Below are 10805 nucleotides of genomic sequence, written 5' to 3' on the forward strand. Positions count from 1 at the left end.
TCTTTAATTGAATTTGTTAAATCGATATTTGTATAAAATCTATCTAGTATTCTAAATCACATATTATCACAAGCTAAGCTACTGACAATAATAAAGTTAATGATTTATATGAATACAATTGTAAAAATAAACCAGTTTTCACGTCTTCTTATTATTTCTCGTCTTTTTATTATTATCCTAATAATTATTATTTTATATTTTTTCGATTAATTTATTTTCAATAAATTAGAGTTAATTGTTAGTTAATTATTAGATATCAATAAATGATTCCTTTTATTAATTTTATATTTTTAATTATTTTTATTCATAAATTCGATATTTTTAAACAAGATACGTTTAAAAAACCAACAAAAACAGTTTAGACTTAAATTATTAGGACTTAAATTGTATCTTTTACATCATGTTGCAAAAGTACTTTTAACGAATTAATTTGTTATTAGTAAAAACATATAATAACAGGTGTCTGAAACATCGAGCTAAAATTTCCAATGTTTATTTAAACATGGATTTGTTTTGATACAAATCAATATCAAATGGAAAATATAATAAAAAATAAAATTTATTTGTTATTGGTAAAAAGTTAAATATATAATAATAAATATCTGAAACATATCAAACTAAAATTTTCAATGTTTATTTACATACAAATGTTTTGGTACAAGTCAGTACCAAATGGAAAATATAATAAAAAATAACTTAAGTGACATACATTTGATATTTTCTCCTACTGTCTGACACATAAATGTGCGTATATAAATTTTCAGCAAAATACAAGATACACAAAAAAAGCATTTTCATTGTTACAATATTAACGTAAAACAACTAAGCGTGTTTTCACGTGTGCATCAAGCGTGTGCGTGAATTAAAAATTTGTATGAGAATCAACAATGAAAAAAGAGAGTAGGGATCGCGACAGATAAAGAATAAAGAAAGTCCCCTCCCTTTCTGCACATATCCGGATGTGGGCACCAACAGTACAGATTTGCGTAGCTCCCCTCTAAAATCCCAGCTGGCCCCACTGACAGTGGCCCCGTAGACATTAACAATCGTTATCCAAGGTCAGTGACATCGGTCATCCACCCTATCGTCTCGTCTGGCGTCTCGAATATCTGTTTTTTTTTTCTTCTGTCCATCGGGCGACGGTTTTCCTGCGGCTATAATATAGCCGGGATATAACATTCGTCGTCCTTTGGAAACCGGCTTGGAACAAGATATTCGATCCGCTTAAAAACTCTCCGACATTCCCCTCGTGGGATATACTATTTTTAAGCACACAACCGACAGACGTCATTCGCGCGACGCAGCTTCGTCTGCTGTGCGTTTACATGTATAGGAAACTATCTTTACGAATTTTGGATTTTTATCTCGCGTTGCGAGAGGCTCAATTTTAAACAAATGCAACGTAAGCTCGTTCACAAATTAAGATTTTCTCTTGTCAAGTTAATTGTGATCAACTGGCTCCTGAAAATTTCATTCGATTTCGTTACACTTGACGACGAAAACGCAAGGAATTCTAATCTTTAAATTCTTTGGAGTGAAATATCTCATTCTAAAGAGCCAGTCTTAAAAAAAAGTGGCTCAATCTTATCTTTAATACCCAGCTCCACCGATATAAGATTAAATTTAATCTCGATTCAATTTATTCCTTATCTTTTTTAATTTTAATACCCGTTGCTATCAGTGTAAATTAACTTTAATTTTCATTCAATTTACTCTACTTTTTTGTAATTTTTTTGTAATTTTACTTAGAAAAAGATGAAGAGAATTGAACTGAAATTAAAATTAGGTAAACTACATTGGTAGAAATAGAATAAGAAAAAGACAAATAGTAAGTTAAATCGAGATTAATCTTGATGAAATTGATGAAACTGGGCTTAAGAAGAGATTCAGCCTAAAAGTTTTAGTGAATAGAATTGTGCAAATTTATTTAACAAACCTTTGCATAATGCATATAGCATAAGAAAATCAACCAATCAGAGTCCTTCATTTCCTTTCTTTCCATGAAATAAAAAGCTTTTATTAATTGATTTTCTTATACCTTACATGCTATGCCAAAATCTCTGTGTTTTATATTTATACGGAACATGTGCAGAAGACTGGTATATTTCATTGTCGACATCTAATTTTGCTTCAACAATGCACCAACTGTTACAATTGGCAATTTTCCCAATTTGTCCGAATTCTTGCCTTGATGATATTAATTTTCTCGAAAATACGCACAAATGATTTATAGTAGCAAAATGTACACGCGAGTCGAATCTTATGGAAGCACGTTTAGTCGTTTGATACTCTGTGTGTATAAAGTGTATAAAATAAATTATAACAGATACGCGACGATGGTGGTCTATTTTCGACGGCGACGTTCTTTGTTTTGCTCTGCAAGTGTGTTTTGTCTCATGTTGCGACAAGCGAGGTAAGGGCGAGATAGGTAAAAGAAGTCACATGCTTGCAGTGCGTTCATGTGTCGATGGCAACTTAATCCGAACTGAATAAGAAGCTCCTTATCGCTCGTCTAAGGTCGAAGCTTTGAGCACAATGTTACATAAATTGATTCTAATACAATGCCATAGTCGTTCGTACATATGTTTAGGAGTAGTACGAAGTGGTTATGTTAAATCGACATGAGCACGTTCAATTTTTCGACAAATCTTGCAAAAAATTGTTTCCGAATTCCATCTTATTAGTCTCTCGTTAATTGCATTTTTTTTTCGTACATGATTCGGTACTTGTAGAAATCTTATAATGAGGATCTGAGATGCCGTACTTTTCATTGGCCAGTCTTTTTTGTCAACTTCACTAGAAAGAATAAAATAGTTTAAGTTAGAATAAGATAGGCTGTACAAAGAGGCAACATATATACACTTTTTTGTTTTGACAAAACTGCTCGTAACCAGACTCTATAAGGTCTCTAAATGCATGCAATCTGCGCTGTAGGATTATGTCCTTGAAAGAAACCTAAAGAATCAAGATAAATGTTCTAAAGAAAACTAAAGAAAACTAAAGAAAGCAATGTTCTGTCAACGAGAACACTTGAATTCGCACTCGAGTTCTTTGAAGATAAAAATGTGACTCTTCTTCAATGTCTCAGTACACGAATGTTTAAAGGCATTTTATCATACGTAAATATTCTTGATGAACAATAAACGAGATAAATTTTTTTTCTAACTAGAAACTGCTAGCGCGCAAAAAAAGGAAAGAAAAAGAATATCTAGTATACTATTTTAGGAAATAAGAAGTGGCATTGAACTCGTGAGAGATAAAACGAGCACTGTTAAATTCATAATGTCAAATTATACAATTTGAGTTATTTATAATTATTTCAATAGGTCGCTATTGCGTCTATCCAATATTTCAATATCGTTAATATGACTAAAACAATGGCATAATTTAACTAAAGAAAATGTATTAAATTTAATTTAAATTTAGCTTATTACTTACTAAATGCATATTTTAACATAAATGTGTTTACTTTAGAACTAACCACAAAAATGTGACTCATTTACATTTTGACATATGTGGAAGTTAAAAATAATAGTGTTATATTTAACTTAAAAGCCAGGTTGCCACAAATTCCTCGTCCTAAAATTCCAACTAAAATTCTAACTTTTTCCTAACTTTCAATAATATTTTAAAATTGTTTGCATTTTTGTCCTAATATTTTAAAATTGTTGAATATTTTTTCGAAAGAACAATTTAACATAGCAATGTAAATTATTAATATTGTTGACACTGCTTGTATTAGATTGTTAAGTAAATAGTATTTTAAAATTAACGTAGGTAATGTATGTATATCAAAAAAAAAATTTCTTTAAAATCAAGAATTTTTATTTTTCAGAAAATTTCTTAACTTCTTTTCTCCGATTTCCTTGACCGTTTTCAATTTCCTTGACATATCCTTGATTTGCAATTCTATAGCAATTCTGAAAGAGATTGGATTATCATTGCTCCTTTGATATCAAATAGTGAAGATTTCTTTCTACTTCGAGTAAAAACTGTAACGTTCCGTTATATAAACCACAATGAAGAGAACGAGAAGAGGACCGCAAAGATAGAGGTAGAATACCGAAGCAATATGTCGTTGGCCTCTTTCGGCTGGATTCGGCGACAGATAGCCGGGTAACGTGTTACGGCCCTGCACACCCAGTCGTCTTACCAACTCGTCCTTCGCCTCGAGCCACACCACACATATCGCTCGCAGACCATAGCTCGCAACCGGTCTAGTGGAGATAGTAATTCTATCCAACACGTGGCGCGCGGCGGAAAGAAAGAGGTATGTCTCGGAATAATCTTGCGGGAAACGCCTTGGTCACGCCTGTGGAGGGTGGTCGGAGGTCTCTGAAAAGATGACACCGGCAGAAAAGAGCTAGCGCTACTAATGCCGCTTCTTCGTCGTCGAATTACTTGACGTATTGTTTGACTCCGCGCGTGCTCCTAGTATCCGATTCGTTTGGACGAAACAAAACACTATTGAACCTTCCGACCTATAATATTCCGGACCAACTTAATCGGAGTACTAAGAAAAAGTTCTTAGAGTTTAGACACATTGGCTTCAGCAGAAAAAGCAGTTTTACTTTTGTTGTATGATTCTTTAGTATGATTGGTTTATATTGTGCATTTAGATTTATCCAGTGAGAAACTAAGGGCAAAATCAATAACATTAAAGAATTGTACAATAACTGCAAAGCTACTTTTACTGTTGAACGCAGTCAATGAAAGTCTTATCAGTGAATTAGTGAAGTTGGCCAACAGCCAACTTGTACGAATAAAACGATTTTCTTAAGATTGGCCAAATTCGACTTAAGTCGGAAGGAAAGGAATAAATTTATTATCGAGTTAAATGTACTCGTTGTACAATTAATAATGTAAATGCGAAAAATCATAGTCACCTATTTAAGACTAATTAAAACTTAAGATTTCTGACTACCGATTCATTGTAGAATCAACTAAAGGAATAAGGACTAACAGATTGACTGGCAGAAACCAGATACCAGAAATAAAGTTTCTAATAGATTGAAATCTGTTATTCCTTATTTCTTATTCCTATTACTACGTCTTTAATGCGTAATTCCTTCATATTTGGAAATTGTTTCTGATCAACTTGTGGTTTAGATTTAATCTCACTTCATTTAATGATAATGTAAAAATTGTTTGTGTTTTTCTAACTACGATTAATCACTAAGTCAATAGTTTTGTAATGGTAATTTTAAAAATTATTTACTACAAAATAATCAGTTTAGTTTAGATAAACCATACATGAAAACACTTTTTACATTAGCAGATTAAGTTTAACCACAATTTAAACAGAATAAAAAACCGAGTTTTAAAAAGCTGCACGGAATAAAAGAAATATTAAGAATAGGAATAAACATTAAGATTTCAATCAGATTTCTATCAGAAACTAGTTACATCAGAATATGTATTATACGATTTCTGATAAATTAAAATCTTAATGTTTATTCCTATTCTTAATATTTCTTTTATTCCTCTCTTGCAAGGTCTTTTAACACTGTAAACTTCTTTATGCATGTAGCTCTTACAAAGTAATTGGCATACGACATAAGTAAATGTATTAAAAAAAATATGTGCTAATAGCACATATGAGACGGAGATTATCACGTAAGTCTAATTACATTTTAGTAGAATGATATCCTCGCAATTATGTCACGCACAATATATGCCACTCCTAGCTTCCTGTCCAGAGTATTTATCATTATGTAACGTAATGCAATTTACATAACAGGAAACGAAACGCTAAAGCCACTATGACTTTATCGTAAACGTCGTTCTTGTTGTTTTTTTTTTCAACTGTAATATTCTGTAAATTCTCGTCATGTATAATTTTCAAAAAAAATATTGTTACAAGAAGATTGTATAACCGTTTTATTCGATTAAAAAATTGTAACTATCACAGTTCTCAGGATCATTTTATGACAATTTATGGATATGAATATAAAATCTGATATGAATGTATGTCGTCAGATATCGTCACATTATCGGTGTGCTGCGAAACACAGGAATTTTTCAATTATATTCAAATGTTCGGAAACTTTAATGCCGCGAATTGAGTTGATCGACATAGAAGGGCCAACTACTATCAATTAAGATAAGTAGAATATGCATATTTGAATATTTGAATTTAAAATACTTATGCGTATGATAATATGTATATATACGTATGACAATATATATACCGACCAGTATGGCGAACAATGGACATTGAAGAACGAAAAACAAAGAGTTAGAAAAACACTCATCGAACGATCGATCGTCGACTTTCTGGAGCTCGCTTCAACTTGAAGGACATCACCTTGATCGAATAAAAAATCAGAATAATCGGAGCGCTGCTAAAAAGTATCGTCTTAGATCCGATTCCACCAGTGTATGATTAACTTTAATCTCAGTTTACTTTTTATCTTTTCTACTCTCTAAATTTCTTGGAGTGAAATCTCACTCCAAGAGAATGAAAATATAGCTGTTCTTAGAGAAGAGTAAAAATATATTTTACTTCTTGAAAAAAGATGAAAATTGTTCTTCAAAATTAATCTCATCTTCTTTTTTAGAGTGAAATTCACTCAAAAACAATGAAAATTGCCATCCTTTTTCAAGAAGAGAAATATTTTCATCCTTCTCCAAAAATGGCTGTATTTTCTATTTTTATTTTCACTCTTTTAAAGTGAGATTTTACTTCAAGAAATTTAGAGAGAATTCTAAAAATTAGAAAAAGATGAAAAACAAGTTCAATCGAGATTGAAGTTAATTTACATTGATAGAAACAGACAGTAAACAAAGTTAAATTGAACCGAGATTAAAATCAATTTTGCATTGATGGAACCGGGCCTTAACAGTAGAAATGATCTTTGATCGCTCAACATCTGAAATCAATTGTGTCCGACTGACGTAAGCAACTTGTAACGATTTTACGAGTTACAATCGAATTTAATATATGTATTACACAGTTGTGTAAATTGAAACACAATAGTACGTAATTTGATGATCCACGCAAATTAGACGCGCACGTGGTCACGTAAGACGAGATGACTAAGAGATAATAACGAGTCTTTTTTATTCGGAAAAGCTGACCTCGAAGATTCTCTGAAATCTGCGACAGCAATAATATTCTAGACGACAGAGTGATATATTTATACGATCTACATAATACAGCAAGCTAATCATATTAATAACTACATTTAGCAGAAAAAAAGTAGCTTTGCAACTGTTGTAAAATTTTTTAATATCATTACTTTTGCCTTTAGTTTCTTAGATCTAAATGCATAAACTAATCATACCAATGAATTTTACAACAGTTGCAGACGTGCTTTTTCTTCTGAATGCAGCCAATGTTTCAACCTTTCCGAAACAGGTTCCAACCTGTATCTAGACATCACTGATAAAAGATGACATCACAATTGTAAGCGGATTAGGGGTATATCGAGACTTATCTATGAAGAAATTCTTTTTGAAATTCTTTTGTAAAACATGATATACCTACCGCTCACATTTGCAACAATAACGATACGGGTTGTACAAAAAAAACAAAAAAAAAGTTTTCCAGAAAATAAGTTTAAAAGTTTTGAATTGAAAAATTCTGTAAATTTTAAAATATATAACTTTGGAGTAACAATTGATTTTAGAGGAATAAAAAAATAGTCTTTTAAACAATGTTCTTTTTCCTTTCTGTCGAATGTTTCAGTTTTTTAATTTTTAAATTATATCGTTGTAACAAATGAGTGATGCATCTGGATAGGCATTTGAAAAATAAAAGTTAAATGCATAAATCAATAATAAAAAGAAGAAATGAAGCAAAAAATGTTATATTATTGAAACAATTGTATTAGAATGCATTTAAATGCATCCTAATAAAATTATTTCAATTGAAATATGTTGAATGAAATGTGCGTACATGTGTGGAACACAAATATATTAAATTAAAACAAATATGTGCAAATATGCACAAGCTATTACTAAATTCAAAAAGTTTTTAAATAAATATAATATAATACTCTTATGAAAAAATACGTTATTTGTACAAGTATAATTTGAAAAAAAGGAATATCAAATTTTAAAAATTCCAAAGGATATTACAATAAATAATAAAATTTATAGTTCATACATTTATAAAATTCATTACTCAATATCAACGAATCTGTCAATACATGCGATAATCATGACACGAAAGTAATATAAGTTTATCAAAACTTAAGAAACAGTTATACATATATATTTGAACATTTTTCCTTGAATAGTCAATAAACATATCACTAAGCTACTTATATATAGTTAGTGCAAAAAATATATTAACGGTTCATTATTCTTACTAAATGCAAATAAAACGTTCGATTGCGATCGCTCCGAACGAACACGATCGAAGATTCGTTCATAGAGTTGATAAGACGTCGGCGATAATGAGCGCGATTCGTACCTATTGGACCGATTGACGCAAAACGCAGGAATAAAACATGGCTGAAGTTTACGAACGATAATCTGCCCGTTCGTTCGTTCGGTCGCGGTATGCACGCGCGTGCTCGTTTGTTTCGCCTGTAGACGCCTCTTCGTGCTCCGGACGGGATGCGTCGCGGCGCGTTGCGTCGCGGCGCCGAGCTGCGCTGCGCCACGCGCACGCCACGCTACACCACATCATGCCACGCCGCGTCGCGCGTCGTTCCATCGGATGACGTCAACCCGTTTTCCTCGTTTTTCCGAGAAGTCTAGTCGGTATAAAATATACGGAGTATCTAATCAGGCGAAAAAAGAGCGAAGATCGAATGATGATGGACGCGTTCCAAATAATCCACCAACTTTTCCGACTCGAGTTATAAAAGCGATGGATCAAGCTGGATTTTATGGGAGAATAAAGCGAACGAAAATATCGGAACGAAGGACTTTCAAGATTTCGATAAACGTTAGTCATTCGATAAATCTCACTTTGAAATTCTTCTTTCCGACACTGTCTGAAGTTATTTATACATTATATCCCGATTCTTTTTTTATCTGGCATTACATTCGTATGAGATTTTGTACGTTTATATCATACATTAGATCTGTCGCGTTGCTTGCACTTTTTGCACTTTTTTTCGATATCTCCGCTTTCTTTCTTTTCAACGCCCGAATATATATCTATTCCGTTTTAAGTGCAAACATTTTTGGGGTTTCAAGCAACAATAAATTTATTGTATAAAATGCTATGAAAGATCCGAGGAAGTTACAGATGTACTTGGAGCTGATGATTATTCTCTCGATACATCGTGAACACGATTGTGAAATATTCACCAACATTGTTACGTGATGAGTCATCAGCCGCTTAATAGGATCGATTTGGTTAACTTTGCGATTTGAATGCCGCGAAGAAAAAAAATGGAAACGAACGATCGTGGACTATCTTGGAGCTTTCACTGACGTCATCATCAGTTGGCGGCATCGTTATGTCGAAAGCATGAGCAACAATGTGGCGCGTTCAATTATAAACTTTACCGTTTGCCACGCCACGCGTATTAATACGGTTCTCCTTGCAAACGCACGATTATACCACACTTTTTATCCGGATCTATCGGAAAAACGAAGCGAGGCATGTAATTTGTCGATCGAGAAGCACGTGTTACATTCGTACGACTGCGACTATCAAAGTGGCAGTTAAAAAAAAAAGTTCGTATGCGAGTTCAGTTCGTGGAACGAGCGTCTCGCTCAGAAATCTGAAAAGCGCGATCGACATTGCCGCGTGTGCGGGTGGCCCGTTTCGTAAGGCTAGACAAAGCTAGAAAGGAAGCGTCTCTCTCGGGAGGACAGCGATCAGAGCAGGGCTACGTGAATTGGCCGTACATCGTCGGAAAGTCATAGTCAGTCACGCGCTGAAGAAGCGATCGAGAACGTAATGAGGACGATTGGTAATGACAGCGATGGTAATGACAGCGCGTGGCGCGGCGGCGGTGGAGAGACGGACGAGACGCCAGAGTTCGTCGGCCGCGCCGCTCCGCTCCGCGCCATGCCGCGCCGCGCCGCGCCACGCCACGCCGTGCCACGCATACGGACGCATACACACACACATACACGCGCGCGCGTAGCGACGAGTAAAGACCAAAGCGGGGTGCACACGCCTCGTACAAGCCGCGGAACCGTACGATCGACTTTTCCTACCGCACACGCGGCCTGCGGAGCGAGACGACTTAACGCGGACGATGCGACGAAGACGAGTCTTCGCGTCTTCGTGAGCACTCACCTGAATCGCCATACACATTGAATATGGAAGTTACGGTAGGGCGTTCGTTAGCGAAAACGCGACTCCGTAGGCGACAGGAAACACGCCAAACACTCGGCACTCGCGCACGTCTGCACGCTAGAGAAGCCCGTGAACAACTGAACTGATTGTTCGAGAAGGATGGACGGACAGACGGAGAGAGACGCGTTTAGGAAATGGCGGAAATGGTGGAGATGGCGCTTCGATCGGCACATCGCTCGTGATTGGACGATCTCGAGCGAGAACTATGGAAGCGCGTGAAACTCGAATGATGTCATTGCGCGCCATACGGGGCAGAGGATTCCATTATTGCTTTATATTGTATATTGAAAAAGAAAGAGAGAAAGTAAGCATTTATTGCTGTTCTCTTCAAGGTAAGCCCTCTAAGAACAAAGTAAATAATAATTTAAGAGTGAGAAACGTAAAATAAGGAAATTAATAAACGCAGAAATTTAAAGAAAATATTACAGGAGGATAAATTAAATAAAATGAAGTAAAATATAATGAAATATAAAATAATGTAATATAATTTAATATAACATAATATAACGTAATATAATATAATGTATAATATAAT

The 10805-nt window shown here is 34.3% G+C and overlaps 1 protein-coding gene across 1 annotated transcript in view; it reads right to left on the reverse strand.

Annotated features, from left to right (window-relative positions):
• Positions 1-10336, reverse strand: part of LOC108689558 (protein tyrosine phosphatase type IVA 1) — a 23572-nt gene extending 13236 nt beyond the window's left edge. Inside the window, exon 1 of the mRNA XM_018196368.1 lies at positions 10211-10336. The gene's annotated coding sequence lies outside the window, so the exon portion shown is untranslated. The remainder of the gene's footprint in view (positions 1-10210) is intronic.
• Positions 10337-10805: the final 469 nt, after the last annotated feature.

This window comes from Atta colombica, unplaced genomic scaffold (genome assembly GCF_001594045.1).
Source record: "Atta colombica isolate Treedump-2 unplaced genomic scaffold, Acol1.0 scaffold27, whole genome shotgun sequence".
NCBI lineage: Eukaryota > Metazoa > Arthropoda > Insecta > Hymenoptera > Formicidae > Atta > Atta colombica.